The sequence below is a fragment of the Symphalangus syndactylus genome, chromosome 11 (assembly GCF_028878055.3).
Source record: "Symphalangus syndactylus isolate Jambi chromosome 11, NHGRI_mSymSyn1-v2.1_pri, whole genome shotgun sequence".
In the NCBI taxonomy this organism is placed as follows: Eukaryota; Metazoa; Chordata; class Mammalia; order Primates; family Hylobatidae; genus Symphalangus; species Symphalangus syndactylus.
In genome coordinates, this window is record NC_072433.2 from 114,037,372 (window position 1) to 114,056,928 (window position 19,557).

General features: G+C 42.7%; 1 protein-coding gene across 5 annotated transcripts in view; it reads right to left on the reverse strand.

Annotated features, from left to right (window-relative positions):
• Positions 1-14,464, reverse strand: part of MARCHF3 (membrane associated ring-CH-type finger 3) — a 137,587-nt gene extending 123,123 nt beyond the window's left edge. Inside the window, exon 1 of one of the 5 annotated variants that reach the window (XM_063612984.1) lies at positions 14,329-14,464. The gene's annotated coding sequence lies outside the window, so the exon portion shown is untranslated. Of the gene's footprint in view, positions 1-1,815; positions 2,428-12,359; positions 13,203-14,328 lie in introns of those variants that run through there. The other 4 variants (XM_055299168.2, XM_055299165.2, XM_055299170.2 and 1 more) reach the window with 4 other exon arrangements.
• Positions 14,465-19,557: the final 5,093 nt, after the last annotated feature.

Genomic DNA, 19,557 nt, shown 5'->3' on the forward strand with positions numbered 1-19,557 from the left:
CAGAACACTTATATTAGCTTACCATGGGGTAAAATCATCTAATACAAAGCCTATTTTATAATAAAGTATTGAATATCTCATGTAACTTATTGCATACTATGCTGAAAGTGAAAATCAGAATGGTTGTATGGGTACCATCATAAAGTTGAAAAAAGTCAAACCATCATTAAGTCGAGGACTATGTACACTAAGCTCTCTTGACATAATACGCCTATATCAAAGAACTTTGATATCTGTATCTTTTTTCATCCTCAAACAAAATGAATAAATTTTTTGGTTTTTAAATTTTATAGGAAAAAAATCTGAGAGGTATATATTCAGCTCAAATGACAACCAGCACCCTGCTTTATTCCTAGTGTAGAAGATAAAGACTGGATTATTAGAGGCCAAAACTTCTAAATATTCATTCCTTCATTAACTTATTCACTCGTTTGTTCATTTGCTTTACAAAACAGCTAGGGTCTCTACCTTCATGGAGTTTATATTCTAGTAGGGGAGGCAGATAAAAACAAGCAGACAAATGAGCAAATTACATAAGATTGTGAAGCCACGTGCGGCAGCTCATGCCTGCAATCCCAGCACTTTGGGAGGCCAAGGTGGGCAGATCACCTGAGGTCAAGAGATTGAGACCATCCTGGCCAACATGGTGAAACCCCATCTCTACTAAAAATACAAAAATTAGCCAGGTATGGTGGTGGGCGCCTGTAATCCTAGCTGCTTGAGAGGCTGAGGCAGGAGAATCGCTTGAACCCAAGAGGTGGAGGTTGCAGTGAGCCGAGATCGTGACAGCGCACTCCAGCCTGGGTGACAGAGCGAGACTTCATCTCAAAAAAAAATAAATAAATAAATAAAATAAAAATTAAAAAAAGATTATGGCAAGTACCACGAAGGAAACAAAAATGGGGCAGAAACAGAAAATTTGTGGTAGTGCAGGGAATCCTAACAGATGAGATGGGGTAGTCCTGGGAGGCACCTGTGAAGAGGAGACATTCAAAGGCCTGAATGGAAAGGATGTCGCCATACAAACTGAAGATGTGTGATCCAAGTGGAGGGAACAGCAAATGCAAAGGACCAGAGGTGGGAATGGGACTGGCTCACTAGACTAACAACATGGAAGCCAGTGTGGTTGGAAAATTGAGTGAGGGCCAGAGGGTAAGTAATGATGTCACAAAGATAAGCAGGCCCGATCACCCAATGCCCTGTAAGCCATGGTAGTCTTGGGATTGTCTTCCAAGCAAAGGGAAACCATGGAGAGCAAGCTGAACCTGAGTCTAATCCTAGCTTAGCCACTTTGTAGCTATGTGACCTAAGCAAATTACTAGCTCCTCTTGGATGCTAAAATCCTAATTTACAAAAGGATACTCAATAAATAATGGCCATTTACATTCATCAGTAATTATCAGTATTGTTAATGCTATGAAATATAAAGTTAATAAAAAATTTTATATTCAAATAGCCTATACTGCAAAATAATACGCCAGAAATATAGAATTATTAAGAAATAAGCAAATTACTTTAATCTTTTTCATTCAGTAAAGATCATACACTTATTTGGTACAAATAGATATAAATTAGTACATTCAAGTTCATTAGGGTTTATTGTGGTTCTAATCAGAATAATTATTGATTTTGGCACATTTCTCTGTCCTTAATTAGTCTGCATTGTGCCTTTTCTCTTGCCTAGGCCTTGCCATTTTGTATCCAGATAGTCATGAGGGGAATTTCATAGTTATTTTCCAAGTCACAACAAGTAGTAGACACACTGCCTGCCAACATCTACCCCTCTACCCCATCCCCCAACATACCTATACATACCTCTTTGTTGCTAACAGAATCCTAACTTTGTTCAAGTACACCTCCTCCCTCCGTCAGGCAATGATGGTGGTCCTTTGTTAGTGACACTGACAGATGGACATGCAAAGCAGTTCTGATCAGTGAGTTGAGAAGTCCTCTGGGATTCTTCTTAGCGATAATTTCATATTCTTCAAAAGGAGATCTTGGAATGGGGGCAGCTATGTGCTGTAGATATTGTCTTGTCTCCAAGTAACATCTAAACTGCTGAAGCCATCTTGCAAATAAGAAAAGAACCAGTCTTAGACTGGAATGGTCCCTGAGGACAACAGAGGCAGAGAGATGAAAGGACCCTGTTTCCTTGATGACATCACTGTGCCACTGAATCAACCAATCCTGCCACCTGCCTTACTTCTCACACGAGATAATACACTTCCTTACTGCTTATGTCAATTTGAGTTGGAGTCTTTTGTTTTGTATGCAGGAGATATACTATCAAGTGTACCACATTACTTCCATGTGGACATTTCCATTTGGAAACATCACTAATTTCTTTGTCTCTTAGAAGGTCTAGGACAGGAACTAGGACTCTGATTCTAGCCCAGTGATCTCAAGAATCCTGGGATAGGAGATGAGACAGCTTTTTAATTTACAACACTGGCATAGTCACCCAGAAAAGCCCAAGGGGAAACACCCTAGAAATCACAATAGAAAGATGGTACTTTAGCATGAGTAGCCAGTACCAAATAATCTCTGTCTGTGGCTTTCCCTACATGTTAAATTTAAACTTTGACTTTCACCTCCCACCTGTCTGAGACATCTGTTCTTCTCCCATGACCTAAACAAAGCATACTTTTCATTAGTCTTCTGTTGCTATAAAGCAGCCAACTCAGCTCTTATCCAATTACAAGAGTTTCAATAGAGATCACATAGGAGTATCACAGATCCCAGGCACAGGCCAGATGTTAAGGAAGCAAAAACAGTTTCACATTGTACAGGGACAAGAGGATTAATGTGGAGACCAGAGAAGAGGTGCAACGTTGTAAGGAGGTAGACTTACCCGAACAGAAAAGATGAAAAAATCTTGACCGTCTGTTATAGTCTAAATATTTATATCTCCCCAAAAAGACATTGAATCCTAATCCCCAATGTGATAGTATTAGAAGGTGGGACCTTTGAGAATTGATTATAAGCCCTCCTGAATGGGATTAGTGCCCTTATAAAAAGAGACCCTAGGCCGGTTGTGGTGGCTCACGCCTGTAATCCCAGCACTTTGGGAGGCCAAGTTGGGCAGATCGCTTGAGCTCAGGAGTTCATGATCAGACTGAGCAACATGGTGAAACCATGTCTCTACAAAAAATGCAGAAATTAGCTGGGCATGGTGGCACGCATCTGTGATCACAGCTACTCGGGAAGCTATGGTGGGAGAACTGCTTGAGCTCAGGAGGTTAAGGCTGCAGAGCCGAGACTGTGCCACTCTACTCCAGCCTGGGCAACACAGTGAGACCTTGTCTCAAAATAAATAAATAAATAAATAAAAACAATAATAATAAAATAAAAATAAAAAGAGACCCCAGAGAGCTAGCTAGCCCTTTCTGCCACGTGAAGTTATGGTGAAAAGGCACCATCTGTGGGGAAGAAGGCCCTACCCAGACACCAAATCTGCTGGCACCTTGATCTTGAACTTCCCAGCATCCAAAACTGTGAGTAACAAATTTCTGTTGTTTATAAGTTACTCAGTCTATTTGTTACAGCAACCCAAACAGACTAAGATATCATCAGATGACACTGGCTTTTTTTTTTCAGCCATGTAGAGTTTTAAAAAGTGAAAATATTAGGGACCAAAAAAAATATCCATTTAATACCCGCCCCCCACCAACACACACACACAAAGCATAGATGATAACTGACTATGGAGGGAAGGGATGGAGTAGGATTATTGCTTGGGGAACTGATGGTGGGGGTTAGAAAGGAAGTCAAATAAAAGATTACATCAATGTCTAGTGGTTCACAACAAGCAAAAAGCAGGATGGCATGAAAACAAATTAACCATTCCAGTCTAATAAGAATTTTTCCTATAAGAAAATTATAGAATTATAAATTTTGCATGTAACAGAGAGCAGAAAATATAATACACACAGATTTCATAATTTCATACAGTATTTGAGAAACATTACTTGGAAAATGGGGTGAACATTATAACTGGTAAAAATTTGCTGAGAGACCATAATTAAAACAGAATAGTAAATGGTGCCTTAGCTCTTGAAAGGGTCACTATCGGGATTCCATTTAATGTCTTCATTGCTAATTTGCAGTGAAAGTGGAAATTCATTGACTGTAAGGATGGTATCTAACTGTGAGATGTTGCCAGGGGCAGGAAAGTGGTAGAAGAATAAATGAAGAGGTTAGAAACAACACAACTTAATTAGGTAGATCACCCAAAACACAAAAAATAGAGTAAAATAAATGAAGAAAAACCCGAAACTCACTGGCAATAATTCTGAAGGGAATGAAAAAAGTGACAACTGTTGACATTAGCTATAAAAGTAATAACTTAGCCTAAAAAGAGAAACAGACCATAGCTAGTGAAAACAACAAATTAAGAATCTATCAACAAAAGACACATCAGTCCACATGTCCTGTTTTTAAAGAAATCATATTCTCCATATTCTGTGTATATTTGTTTTGGTTTTATAGAAAACCTCATCTTGTAATAAATATGTGTGTTGCTATTTGAGCCATATGATCTTGTTTCTCAATGACAGATATGTGAGCAGGACATGGTAAGAGTAATTAGACAAACAAGGGGGAGGTATCACTGGCAAGGATGGGTAAGGTTGGTGAGAACTAAGGTTTTGTGAGGCTAATCACTTTTTTACTGTGTAGGCTGTCAGAGCATGTAATATCCCATCGGAAAATCACATTGGAATGCTCTACGCAAGTCCTTTGAGAATGGTCAAAAATGCATTACTCTCGAAGGGAAAAGATTAATGGTGACACTGATGGTAACAGAGCTTTTATAAAGTGGAGTCCTTACCTGAAAAGATGGGGAAAGAGAATATCAAAGGAAGGAAAACAGTATTGGAAGTTGGAGGCTGAATTAAGGAGTAAGTTGAAATTAGGGAAACAAAAGGTAAGAACTTTCTGACTGAGAACCTCAGTATGTGCAAAATGTAAGAGGAATAAGATTTAATAGTTAGGATACTGAAAAGCAGATATGGGAAAATGCCAAAGCAAATTTCCACAGGGAGAACATCTACTAGTTGCAAGAAAGGGTCCGCATGTAATTGGTTCTACACCCTCATCTGGAACGTCCCTTGAGTCCTCCCAACCCCCGGATCCAAAGGCAAAAGCAGAAGCCCCAGGATATGCAGAAACAGGTGCTCCTGATTTGCAAGACCCAAGAGAAACCAGCATTTGAGTTCATGACCTAATCTGGGGTTGCTCATCTTCTCTGTGACCTTAAACATTTAAGTACCTCCTAGGCTTAACCATTCAATTTTCTATTTTCTTCTTGGCAGGCAGACATGAGAAGAAAGCACCTACGTCAAGTGAGGCTCAATCTCCCAGATGAGACAGAAAATAGGGGACCTTGATTTCTTGCAATCATTTAAAGCCCCATAAGATCCAACAGAAAAAGGCTATCCTAATGGCCTCTTCAGGTAGTTAGGCTTAATTCAGCTGATCCTTGGCCTGTACACATGGACGCATGGTCTGTACACGACCTCAGTAACCCATTGCCCAGGACTAGTGTTTACCTAAGCCATCAGACCATGTGTTAAACATGACTATGTAGAGGGTGCTTTCTAAAGAAAAGGAGATTTATAAACAAAAACTACAGTCTTCCCTCAGCATACACGAGGGACTGGTTCCAGGACATCCACATATAATGAAATCCACCAATATAAGTCCCCTATTTGCTGCTGAGGAATCCATTTACATACAAAAACTCTGTCCTCCCTGTATGTGGCTTTCAAATCCTGCCAATACTGTATTTTTGATCTGCTTATATAAGTGGACCTGCACAGTTCAAACCTGTACAGTTGTTCAAGGGTCAACTGTATTATAAAAATTAGTTTATAAAAAAAAAATTGCTGGAATTTTTTTTTTTTTTAAGTTTCCCTCAGGCTGGGTGTGGTGGCTTACACCTGTAAACCCAGCACTTTGGGAAGCTGAGGTGGGCAGATCACTTGAGGTCAGGAGTTCAAGACTAGCCTGGCCAACATGGCGAAACCCTATTTCTACTAAAAAATACAAAAATTAGCCAGGTGTGGTGGTGCGTGCCTATAATCCCAGCTACTCGGAAGGCCGAGGCAGGAGAATCACTTGAACCAGGAGGCGGAGGTTGTAGTGAGCTGAGACTGTGCCGCTGAACTCTAGCCTAGGCGACATAGCGAGATTCTTTCTCAAAAATAAATAAATAAATAAATAAAAATAAAAAATAAAAAAAGGTTCCCTCAACAAATGTCAAGCTTCCCCTTCGTGCTGAACTTCAGACATTAGCAGCCTCCAGGCCAAGCACCATTTTGCTCTTCAAAGGCCCCTAAACCTCCCATGGCCAAAGCTTAGTCACCTGCATTGGATTACAAAAGGAACCCAGCCATTTTCAACTTCAAATGACATTAGAGTGAAGCTGTCCCCAGTTTCAAAGTAGGACTCATAAGTCAGCTGCCTTTTCAAGATATGACAAGGGGTATGGGAACAAAGGAGAAATCAGGGGAGATGACCTAGCCTAGGGTGGGAGTTGAAGACATCCTTAAAGAAGACACATAGGAAGGTAGTGAGAGGAGGAGGCAAGGTAAAAATGAAATGGAGGGACTTTGGAGATGGATGGAGCAGGAATGGATGATATAATAATTCTACGAAGTGCTGAGATCACTGCTAAAGTTGACAGTCGAACACTAGGATTCAGTTATTGCTACCATTCAAACTTTTGGTGAACTATTTTTATGCATATCCTTTTAAGGCCTTGTAAATGTTCACTTGTAATTCTTTGTAGCCTCTAGTGCACCCAGCAACTGTTTCTTGAGTAACCTTGCTTGAGAAGCTACAAGATGAAAAGTGTGGTCCCTCCCCTCAGGGGGCTCCAAGAAGGAGAATACAGGAGATAAGGGTTCTGCCTGAAGAAGACATCAGGTCAAACGGGGACAGTGAAAAGCTTCCCAAAGGCATTAATATTTGAACTGAATCCTGAATTGGCTAAGTAGAGAAGTACTGCCCATGATACGTACTCAATTAGTATTTGTTAATTAATTTCAGCTCACTGTCATTTGTAAAGATTACCTAAAATATCATTTAAGGACTGGGAGCTAGTTCTTATCACCACTGTTTTCATTATTGTCAATTAAAAAGATAAGTCTATCTATTTTAGTGCTCAAGGCTATAATCTGAAAAAGTACTACATCTTACCTTTGCCAGGGGTGGGGGAGTGTACTCATAATTTTCCCAATTATGAGGTCTCTTGTTGTTCTATGATTTCATAGCAAAGTTTTAAAAGCCTTCAAAAACAGCACATTTTGCTCACTTGAAATATGTTTATATTTTAGCATAAAATATACTCGGCAGCTCCTAACATAATTGGATGGCTTCGCAATGCAAAAACTTGATTTCTTTTTAATCAAATTTTTAGAACCACACTGGGTTTCTTGCCAGTACTGCAATAGTGAGCAATAAATACATCATTAGATCAATGGTGGTCCAATGACGGATTACTCAAAAGATAGTTCCAGCCAAAAGGAATAAGCCAAGAAGTAACATTGTGCAGAGATTAACAAAGTATTGTTTAAAATACAGATACTGAGTTAATATAACAGAGAAGAAAACACTGCAAAATAGAACAAAACAGCCATAGGTTTATAATACAGTGATATTGATCACAGATTTTCCTAAGTACTCCAGAGCAGCCACACTATTATATATGCCTCTGATTAGACCCAGAGATGAGAAGGAAAAAGTTGTTAAAAAAAAAAAAGAAACTAACCAGGGGGAGGCCTGCTGCTATAATGAATTATTTAAAGCAAGTAGGGTGAGCAGGTTGTGAGGACAATATAAAACAGAATCAATGCCCCCAAGAAACCCCAAACCGTCTGCACCTCTATAAATTTCTTACCACCCTGTCTGGCATTTTACTGGAGGTATTTCTTTTCCACCATCCTACCCATCCCACCCCTGATCCTTCACTTTTTGCCCAGTTCTTTTCTCAGAGCTTAACATTTGTTTTCCTTGTGTAACCCAGGATGCTGTCTTCAGTTATATTTTTCAGCTTGTGTCAGGAGAGTGTCTGTGAGGCCACAGATGAGTGCATCTGTCACTTCATTCATCTGGATCTTAAATTTCCCACTGACACTGTAAGCTGGGAATATTTAATATGATACACATATCAACATGACTTCAGTATTATCCTTCGTCTTTTTCTTTTTTCTTACTACTGCTATCATTAAATCCACAAGCTTAAGCTGTTGTGAAACTTCTGTAGCTCAATGACTGTCCTATATTAGAGGATATTACTAGACCCAAAAAGCTAAAGTGAAGGTTGGGAACTTAAGGGGGCATTTCGGAGGAGAAATGGTAAAATGGCTAAAATGGAAGAACTGGGAGATGTTAAGAGGGCAGACTGACTTAAAAAGTGAATTTTTTACAAGAAGATTTTGCTATGGGGATAAGGGTAAGAAAAGAAGCATAAAAAACTTGAAAAGAATTTGTCAAAGGAAAGTTAGATGCCAGAAGAATGCCACAGCTAAAAAAAAAAAAAAAAAAAGTTATAATAGAATTGTTGCTTAGAAGCTTGCAATGACCTATGGCCCAGTTTCAAGAAAAGCATCATTCTACTATAGTTTTTGTAACTGGGCAGAAATCAGTCCCATTGTATGATCAGGGGCTGTGGATAGTATATTTTAGGCTTTTCCATTTTTCTAAGCCTATCCAATCACACAGAAGCTAGGCAAATAAAACAAAAGCAACTCTATTTTGCCAGAGTAAAAACATTAGCAGCTTAACATGACAATAGACAAAACAGCACAGGGCTAAAACACAGGTCTAAAGGATTCTACATGTAGGCTTTGCTGCTTTTGTAATCTGGGACTTTTAGCAAATTATTTGCCTCTCTGGGTCAAGAGTGTCTGGTTAAGGTCAGGGTCATTGAACTAATTATTATATATGGTAGTTAACTTTATAAAGAAAACTACTACAAGGTCACATTCAATATAAGAAACAACTTGAAGAAAAAGGTTAAAAAAATTGTAGATGATATGAACAACTAAGCATAACCCTATCATATCACCACGATCCTAAATCAAAACAATTTAAGTTGCAAGGCCAACTTCTCAGTTATTGGTGTCATCTTTGAATATGAAAGACAAGATCTAAATATTATCCTTTTGTAGCTGCTCATCTGTAACAAAGTGGAAAAAAATCATTGTCTTCAAAGGATTGTTAAGATAAGTGACCTATCAACATGCCTGCCAAGTGCTTCTTTAAACAGAAATTACTCTGAAAAAGTCCCAGTGACGATCCAGTGGTCTGGAACAATCCAAGTTCAATACCCTGGCCTATCCACATCCTTTTGTTATCAGGATACTTCTCACCTCTGAAAGAAGTCGTTTGTTTTTTTAGCTACTTGGATGGTAGAAAGAGGGAAGGGTAACTTCTGATAGATCCTTTCTCTTTCAAACCTTATTGAGTAGTCTTAAATGGAGAATTATGCCAGTCTGAAATGGGAGAACACAATCCAAATGTCAGTATCAAATAATAAATAAAAAACTAATTGGCAATAATTAATAAAAATTCACAGTGCTCTCAGTGAAAGGGGAGGTAGCAAACAATTCTTAACCCACATCTCTGTGACAATGAGAAAATCTATTTACCCAATTAACTGGGCAGCTCAAAATACTCCTAAGGTGACTTTCAGAAAGTAAGAATCTCTGGGCCTCTGGGTGGGTGGCCTGGGACACTCTTCCTGGCCACAAGCAAAATAGTCACAGCTTCCCTAGGAGATCATTGACCTCATATAGTCTGTAGTAGCCCATCTGAGGTGCTGGGCTTTGTTCTAGAACAGCTTTTAAAGAGAAAAAGGGTGCCCCATGAAGATAAGGATTTTACCTTGCAGGACGAAATGCTCAACCGTGTGAATTAGGACTGGCAAAGCCAACCCAGAGCATCCCAGGACCCCACCGAACTCAGAGTAGGGGGTGAAGGAACTAAGACTGGGGTTTGAGGGGTGGGTCTTAAATTCATCAGGTCTTGTTTCATCAGGCAGACTTCCTTAGAATCAGGGCCAACCTGGAATAGGGATAGCTGAGGATTCCAAAACACTTTCAGACATAAGACAAAAGGGGTCCATTGTTGAAGACAGAGAGTTAATGCATTACCTATAAATTTCACATGGCCAGTAAATGCCACTTGGACATTTCTCAACAATTATTTGTTAAATCAACTCACAGACTATAATTGTTCTTTTATGTCATTAACACCATTCCAGTGTTTATCAAAGTACAGTGAAGGGATCCCTGGCATCAGAATCACTTGCAGGTGCCTGTGAAAATGCAGATTCCTAAGCTCCATCCCAGACCCCTAAATTGAAACCCTGGGACTGAAGTCCTGCCCAAGAACTGAATTTCTAAGAAACAGCCTAGTTAATTTGGATGATTCATATCAAGGTGGGAAAATTATTATGTCTATATTGTCCATTAGAAATTTAAAGACACTCACAGATCAGTGTTTTGCATGTTTTCCCCAAAATGTTTATATACCATAAAATTGAAAACAATACTTCTTGTGATGAGCCCTTAAAAACCATTCAGTTTATTCCGCCCATATATAATGAACACCATCATTGAAATGTAATTATGAGCATACAATTATTGGGAAAAATATGAACTATGCTTCTCAAAAATACTGCCTTTATTTTGCCACTGAAGTAATTATGCTATTAAAGGAATTTATTGTTTTTTAAAGTATCAGTCACTTGGCTGCAAGAACTTATTAAGCTATTATACTCCTCCCATACAATTTTAGTCATCAGAATTTTTATGATAAAGCCTTTTTATTATTTTAAAACTATAAATTGTGAATCATTGCAACTAGTGATTAGACTGACTATGAATATATGTCCAGGTTATAAATTCCTAAAAGCATGTTTCATTAGAAATACCAAGGCAGTCTTAACTATAGCCTCTGCAATAAAGCTCTGTTTACTTCTATTAAGGTGGGTTGTTTTCTTTTTTGGTGCAAAATGATTCCATTTTAATGCATTATTTTAACAAGCAAAAGCAAAGTGTTTCTGATATACATGCCATACTGCAAAGCTGTAAACCCGTGTTGCACGGTGATGTGACAAGCACCACATTTCTGGAGAGATTTTTTTCTCTCCTACAAGCTCCCCCTCCCCAAGCCGTCGCTATGATTATTTCACAAAATGCAGTTTGCCATTTCTAGAGACAAACACTTCCTTCTGCCTCACCAAAACTGCAAGTTCAGGCCAAATATTGAATGAAAATAGAACTTGAGAGGCAGGCTTTGTTTGTAGCATGTTGTTTCTGCTAAGAGTTGCCCCCTACCCAGGCTCCACCCCAGTGGTCGGACTGAAGTGCACATGTTATGTTTTAACAGATGGGCCGGCTGGCGGCTGCTGGGCTGTAAAACAGGAATGCGGAATCTGCACTGAGTGGTATTGAACTGAACGCTTGTAAAGTTCATGGACATACTCTGACCCAGACAGACCAGGCAGATGCAGACATGCTTACGCATACGCACTCACTAACACCCCACAGCTCAGAGGATCCATCTCTGTGACCCAAAGGAAGTTCAAGGCTGATTTCCCCCTTCATATATTTACCTCATTCACCTTTTAATTTTATATATACACATACACGCACACATATACACGTATATATGTGTGTATATGTGCATCTACATCTTCATATACACATACAGAACTATATATCTCAACATTTTCATGTATTTTCAAAGGTCTAAACGTCCCCAAATTCTGGACTTGTTTCTGTCTAGTATTTTCAAAAGCTCTTATTCATGTCAAGTAAGAATTATAAGAAAATATCGTATTGAATTCTATTTAGTCCACACATAATATAAACTACATGCATGTAGTTGGCTTCAGAAAAACAAGCTGCTTTTACCCCCTTACCATTAAGGGGGAAAAAACAATCTAACCCAGATCGAGTCACAAACGGAGTGTCAGGTTTAACCTTGAGTTCTCTGCTGTCAATTCCTGACTGAACTTCATCACTTAAACACACAGGTGCTCAAACAAACACCAACCGACCAGGCTGGCAATCCCTTTCGCAGCCTCTAGGATTCTCCAAGGCTCTGGGCACCAGAACCGAAAGCAGCTCCCGCCTGGTCCTAACGAAGTCCTTCGGACACCCCTTGCGGGTGGATGTGGAGGTCCCAGCACCTCAGGAGGGTCATGGATTCAAGTGCTAATAGAAAGCAATTACTTTAGAAAGTTCAAAGCCCAGCAGTGCTCTCAATTCCTCTCAGTAGCTGCAGAGCACTGAAGCCTCCGCTACAAAACCCGGCTGGTACTCCAGTTCTCTGGCGCTGAGACCCACCTTGAGCCCGATGAGCGCTCGCTCAGCCTGGGGATCCAGACGCAGACGCCGGGTCTTATCGTGCGGCACAGCGCGGGTAATTTCTCAGGAACCGCGGTCCGCACGGCGCGGGCGCGGAGGCCGCCCCAGCGCTCCATGTCGTTGCCGCAGAGGGGCAGGGGACGCGTCCCGGCCCCACCTACCCATGTCAATTACGCCAAGTTGGTGCGGACTGGAGCCGCGTCCCGGGCGGCGTTGGGATGCTTTGACAAGAAGTTCCGGAGTGGGGATATTGGCACGGAGTAAATCCCGCCCAGCCCTGACCTCCCCACAGCGGTCACGCTCGGATGAACGGACCGCCGAGCGCCAGGACGCGTCCCGTCCCCTCTCGCCGCCGCCGAACCGCGCCGAGAGGAGCCGCTAGCCCGGCGCGCGGCCACTCACCGTCCTCGCCAAGTCCCGATCGCAAACCGACGTCCCAGCTGCGGGTTCTAAGTGCCAAGTTGCCCCCACTCTGTGGCTGCTCACGGCCCAGTGGACCAGGGCACATTGGTTCCAGCGGGTACCTCAGGGGGAGTGCGGCAAGCCTGGCGGCCGCCGCGACTACACAGTCGCCCGGAGCGCGCTGACAATTCACGGACCTGCTCAACGAGTGAGGCGAAATGCAGGGCTAAGCGGACCAGGCTCTGGAGGGGAGGCGGGGCCGCCGCGAGGGGCGGAGCCAGCCCCGGGGCGTCATCAGCCCATGACTGGCGGAGCCGACAGCCAATCGTGGTGGCTCTGGGACCGCCCCGTAACCGCCGTCCAGTAGCCTGCGGCCGAGGGCAGGCTGGGGAGACGCGCAGGCGGCGGGGAAGTTGGTTATTACGAAGTGCTGTGGCTGCGGGCGGGCGCTGCGGGGCTCTCTGCAATGGGACCCGAGCGGCTCTGGAAGGAGGCGGCGGCCCCAGAAGGCCGTTGGCTGAGAGAGACCAGGAGCCCTCGGAGCCGCCGCGCGCATAGCGTTGTGGAGCAAGAAGCCAACCGCAGCGCGGGTCCACACGCCAGTACCTGGCACCCGCAGGAGGCGCGGAACTTAGCTGCCCCCTCAGAGCCCCGCCCAGAGGAAGCTGAGGGCCCAGAAAGGATGAGTTCCGGACCGGGTCGCCCAGCCACAAGTGGAAACCTGGGCTCTCTGGAAAAGGTTCTGATCTCTATCTGGCTATCTCTGAAACAAAACTCCAGCCCCGCAAACCTCCCAAAGTTCAGTACACGTCCCCGTCCTCACCCCTGCCCTCCGGGCCACTGGCAGCGGGGGACTTGCCGGCGCCTCGGGTCTCCTCCTCCTGACCCAGGGCGTCGCGGGCAACAGGAGGCTTGGGCGCTCGACGGCGCCGGAACCTGTGAGACCGTCGCTCTGGGCGGGCTGCCCTGCGGGGTGGCATCCTCTGCGGTGACTTCTGCTGTCTTTTGGGTCCGCCAGGATTCCAAAATCCCGGGCAGGTCGCTAGAATTATACATCTTCGTGGACAGGAAGCCCCAGAACGAACCACATCTGTCCCACTCTGCTTCCGCCCTCCTTCCCCTTCGTAAGCTCCTGGCTGGGATGGAGACGTCGGGCGAGCTCGGAGATCCCGACTTCTCAGGGGTCACTCGCGGCCGAACAGCCTGGAATATGGCCTTGTGGGCCCTTCCCGCCCAATCCCCTAGGACCCCGCTGCTCATCTTGTCAACCAGTTTCTGAGCCCCTACCCTGGCTGCAGCATGTGCTCGCACAGGCGCGCTGAGCTACTGACGTAGAATCAAAAGCAGGGGGTTGGGTATTCTTGCTTTCCCGCTGAAACCTAGAATGTAAGCAAGTCCTAGACCGTCAGCTCTGGGTGGGTAAGGGCCTCTCCCTGCCTAGAACTGCTGTTGCCATGGATAGGCACCTAACCCATATTAGTAGGAATAAAGGAATGCATGCCCATAACAAGAAAGGGGTCAAACAACCTGCTGCCCTGATACTCACCTTTACCACTTACCTCTTGCTTCCAGCGCAAGCCCACTTCAGACCATTGCCTCATTCAGGTCCCTGAAGTCCTAAGGGTTTTAGTCTCTCAGTATGAGCAATTATTCACATGTAAGGGAGCTGCAGGTGTTATTTCAATGCCATCTGGCCTCTATAAGGTCTTGCATCATAGCTGACCTCTCATGAGAAGGTTCTGATGAGGTCACCAGGGAGAAGGAATGTAAAGGGCTGGTGGCTGAAAAGGAGTGAAATGGCCCCTTTTAGGTGAGCTCTGGCCTGGTTTGAATTTCAACTCTTGTCTCCTCAGCTCCCTTTCTCAATGGGAAAAGGTCCATAGGAAGGTTGTCAGAAGGGCAAGAGACTAGGGCAGGGATAGCCCTTTGCAGACCGTGAAAAATTGCTCAGTAATGCAAACATTGTCCATATTTAAGTTATTTTCTATCTTGTGAACCAAAGGACTGCTACAGGCAAGGAAGACCATCTGACTCAATTCCAGGAGTTCCTTAGCATGCTGCTGACTGGCCTTTGCCCATAAAGTATTAGATGTAGACCACATGAATGGAATATTCACCAGGTTTCTGCCCAGGTCTGGATTGGGTAGGGACATGGCTGGAGGTGCCTTACAGGAGAGAAGGCCAAAGAGAGAGAAGACTTGACTCCCAACCTGATTCTAGCAGAACTCCACTTTGATGTGTTTTTAAAATTGTGCTCTTCTGTTTGCTTTCACGAAGGCTGCCGTGAAACATCATCTTTGACTAGAATTATCAGGAAATGCTCATGGAAGAAATATACTTCCTTGGATTTTTTTTCCTACCACACTTCAGGATATAACTAGAGAAAACATTTGCCAACAGTGCTTATCATATTAGTACCCTGTGAAGGTTTTCATAGATGCTGATTATTATTTTTAAAATCATTTCGGGAATAGGAGCCAAACACTAGGTCGTGACTGTACTTACTTTAGTATTTACATTACATGATGAAAAATGGAAATAAAGGAAATGTCCTGTCATGAAACAAGTTAGAATTAGGTGACTTTCATGTCCTGATTTCCACGGTTTTCTGTTTGTTTCAGACAGATAAGATCATCCATGGGTTCTTGGACAAGTAACAGGTCTAATTTTCCCTTGTAGACCAGAAGACATGGAAAAGACAGCATATTCAGACTATATTCGTATTTCCATACCATCTTTTGTTGTAACTGATTTTCAACAAGAGCCCCTAACAATCTCTTGAGTTTGGGCCATCCCCATATTCTACAGGGGAAAATGAGGTCTGTTACTACTCCAATAACCCATGCTCACACTATCTGTATGGAACAAACAGAGAACCATGAAAATCTGAACATGGAAGTCACTTGTTTAGTTCCAATCTATTTTGTGAAAGGAAATTTCTTTTACTCAAAGAGACGAAGAAATTTACGGAATGGCTTGGGAATGAGAAGATTCAGGTGGGACCAAGGAAGCAAAGCTTGTTCTTTTGTGGATGGTAAGATTGTCTTCAGGCACTGTCACTCCTTTATGACACTAAGACGGTATTTTAGAAACTCCTAAATTTCAATAGGATGTGATTGGTGGGAGCCATGGGTTCTAATCTTAACAGCTGCTGTGGTGGGTGCTCCTGGCAGTCACTCATCCTTTGTTATCTCTTGCTTCTTTGGCCATAAAACAGTAGTGGCAGAATTGGCCCACTATGTGTAGCTGCATAAAGGGGACATCATGACAATGGTTATGAAGCACTGCAAATGCATTGCATTTATAGTAGTACTGCCTGCTAAAAAGGAGACGAAAATGATGTTGAGATGGGAAAATAGTGTGGTATGAACAATTCCTATTTACATGTGCAATTTACATTTTTTTTTCTATTTACATGTGCAATTTCCTCCTTCCTTCCCTTCCTTCCCTTTCTTTCCTCCCTTCCTGTCTCTCTCTCTCTCTCTCTTTCCCTCTTTCTCTCTTTCTTTCTCAGACTCACACTCTGTCACCCAGGCTGGAGTGCAGTGGTGCAATCTTGGCTCACTACAACCTCCACCTCCCAAGTTCAAGTGATTCCCTTGCCTCAGCCACCCGAGTACCTGGAATTACAGGCGTGGGCCACCACACCTGGCTTATTTTTGTATTTATAGTAGAGACGGGGTTTTGCCATGTTGGTCAGGCTGGTTTCCAACTCCTGGCCTCAAGTCATCTGCCCACCTCAACCTCCCAAAGTGCTGGGATTATAGGTGTGAGCCCTCATGCCCAGCCCATTTATTTTAATCTCATTAGATTATTGTCCTTTCAGTATTTAAGTGGAAATGAGAGGAAACCATCTTTATTCTTTAAGGAGGAATACAGCTTCTAAAAGTTTTGGTTACCTAAAGTTTTTGAAGGTGTAATAGGAATGAGTTACCAAAACAGGAAGAACTGTAGAAGCAGACCTAGAGTTGAGGAAAATTTTACTTACATGGATAGTATTTTTTTCCTCTCCCTGGCTCCTACCACCTCTCTCAACATGTATTTACTGAGAAAGTTTTTCACAATTTAAAGAAGTTGAGCTAAAGATCCTAGCAAAGAAATGCAATCAGAAGCTGCAGATTCTTTATTTATTTATTTTTTTTTTTGAGACAGTCTTGCTCTGTCACTCAGGCTGGAGTGCAGTGGTGCGATCTTAGCTCACTACAACCTCTGTCTCCCGGGTTCAAGCGATTCTCCTGTCTCAGCCTCCTGAGTAGCTGGGACTACAGGCACGTGCTGCCAGGCCCAGCTAATTTTTGTATTTTCAGTAGAGACAGGGTTTCGGCATGTTCCTGACCTCAAGTGATCTACCTACCTTGGCCTCCCAAAATGCTGGGATTACAGGTGTGAGCCACTGTGCCTGGCCCAGAAGCTGCAGATTCTAATACTAGCGTTGCAATGTATTCATTCTGAGACCTTGGGCATGTCATCAACCTTCCATATCTTAGTTTCCTATCTGGGAAACTGCAGTGGTACTTATGACCAATTTCACAGAGATGACAGCAATAACTAATGATAGGCACTTAGATTTTAGACTTAATGGGAGTTAGTTCCCTTGACACAGCAGTATGGGAACAATAACTGGCCAGCCAATGAGTGAAAAAGCTGGATTATCCCTTAGAAATGAATTGTATCATTACTGATTCTGAATACCCCAAATTATGACAGATTCACATGTAAGAATGCCAGGGAAAAGTAGCCGTGAGCTATAATATACAAAATTGTTTATTATCCAAGAGAATCTAGGTGCTAATATAGATGGTACTACATCTGTGAAATTCTGAAACCCTTGAAGGATTTGAAGATATAAAGCCAAATAAAACATAATACAGAGGGAAATGATTTTGATTATGTAACATTTATATATAGCATTTGATTTTACATTTTCAAATTGCTTTTCAGTCATTGGTTTATTCTTCACAGCACACCTGGGGAGTGCATCTGTGCATTTATCCTCTGTTCACAGCTGAGGCAACTGAGACTGAAACAGGCAAAGTGGTTTGTCCAAGAGCAAAGCCAGCGGCAGGGTGAGAAATTGTTCATTCATTCAATCATGCATCTATTCTTGGCAAGACACCAAAGTCTGTGTGGTGGTGGTGCACAGAGATGGATATTGTCTATGTGGCCTCTACCTTGCAAGAGCCTGCAGTCTCTGAGACAATACGCGGTTCATGAATTATGCCTCCCAGAGTGCTCAGACAGCAAGGACCAGGGTTCAGAGGAGGAGTGGGTGACAGTTCCCTAGGATTCCTGGAGAGAGTTGGATTCAGGGCCCGTGAGGGATGGGTAGAATTTTGGCAAATGGAAGTGTGGCTAGTGGGAATGACAGACATGAAGGTGGGCAAATTTAAGATGTTTTGGAGAATATATGACTACAGCAGGGCCGTTGTGGGGAAAGGGCAGGAGAGTGGAAAGGAACGGGTTTCCCAGGATGCTGAATGCCCAGCCAAAATACATGGATGAATCCATGAATACATGGATTTCAGCCCAATAGGCAATGGGGGTTGGACTTATCTCTGACTTCTCGTATTCACTCATTATTCTAACATGTGCTGTACCTAGTGCTAATATGTGCTTAGTCTACAGGTATTTTTCCACACATCAGCTTTCCTAACCTTCGTGTCGCTCTAATGAGATACATATTATTCCTCCTTTAATGGATTAAAAAATGGATGCACTTAGAGGTTGAGACTTGCCTACGATCATGTAGCTAGTAACTGACATATGTGAGATTTGAAAGTAGGATCCCTGACTTCTACATGGCAACAAATGGAAAGAACGAGTGTAGATTCTGGAGAGTGTACTCAGGATGCCCATCTAATAACATGCGCCTCACCTTAGTTCAGTGTTGTTCCAGAAAAAGTAAGTACATAGGAGTGAAATCTTTTTTTTTCTTTTTCTTTTGAGACAGGGTCTCGCTCTGTTGCCCAGGCTGGAGTGCAGTGGCATGATCTTGGCTCACTGGTTCAAGCAATTCTCCTGCCTCAGCTGCCCAAGTAGCTGGGATTACAGGCGCATGCCACCACACCTAATTTTTGTATATTTATTTTTATTTATTTATTTATTTATTTGAGATGGAGTTTTGCTCTTGTTGCCCAGGCTGGAGTGCAGTGGTGTGATCTCGGCTCACTGCAACCTCTGCTTCCCCGGTTCAAGAAATTCTCCTGCCTTAGCCTCCCAAGTAGTTGGGATTACAGGCGCCCACCACCATGCACGGCTAGTTTTTTTTGTATTTTTAGTAGAGACAGGGTTTCACCATGTTGGCCAGGCTGGTCTCAAACTCCTGACCTCAAGTGATCCACCTGCCTCAGCCTCCCAAAGTGCTGGGATTACAGGCGTGAGCCACCGTGCCTGGCCAAAATGGAACATTTTAAAATCCCAAATCTACTACACAACAGACTGTCCTTTACGACTGAAGTCATGGAGATTTGTGAATAAAAGGTTGAATGTTTCTCCATGTTTGTTTATTTGCTTGTTTTTTTTCTTTTGTTTTTTAGGAAGTTTGAAAGAAAGAAAAATATGCCAAGATGATTAAGTTTCACCTAAGATTTTAAAGCTCCCACCTAAAAGATGTGGAAAACAAGCACTATACCAGAATATTGTACCTTATTTCTGCCCTGTCTTAAAAACACCATGACATTTTCCTTGATTTCAAGAATACATAAAATGAACATGGTCCTTTATGTGACTCTTTCGAAGCAAAATGCCAACAAGGAAAAACCACATTTGTTTTCTG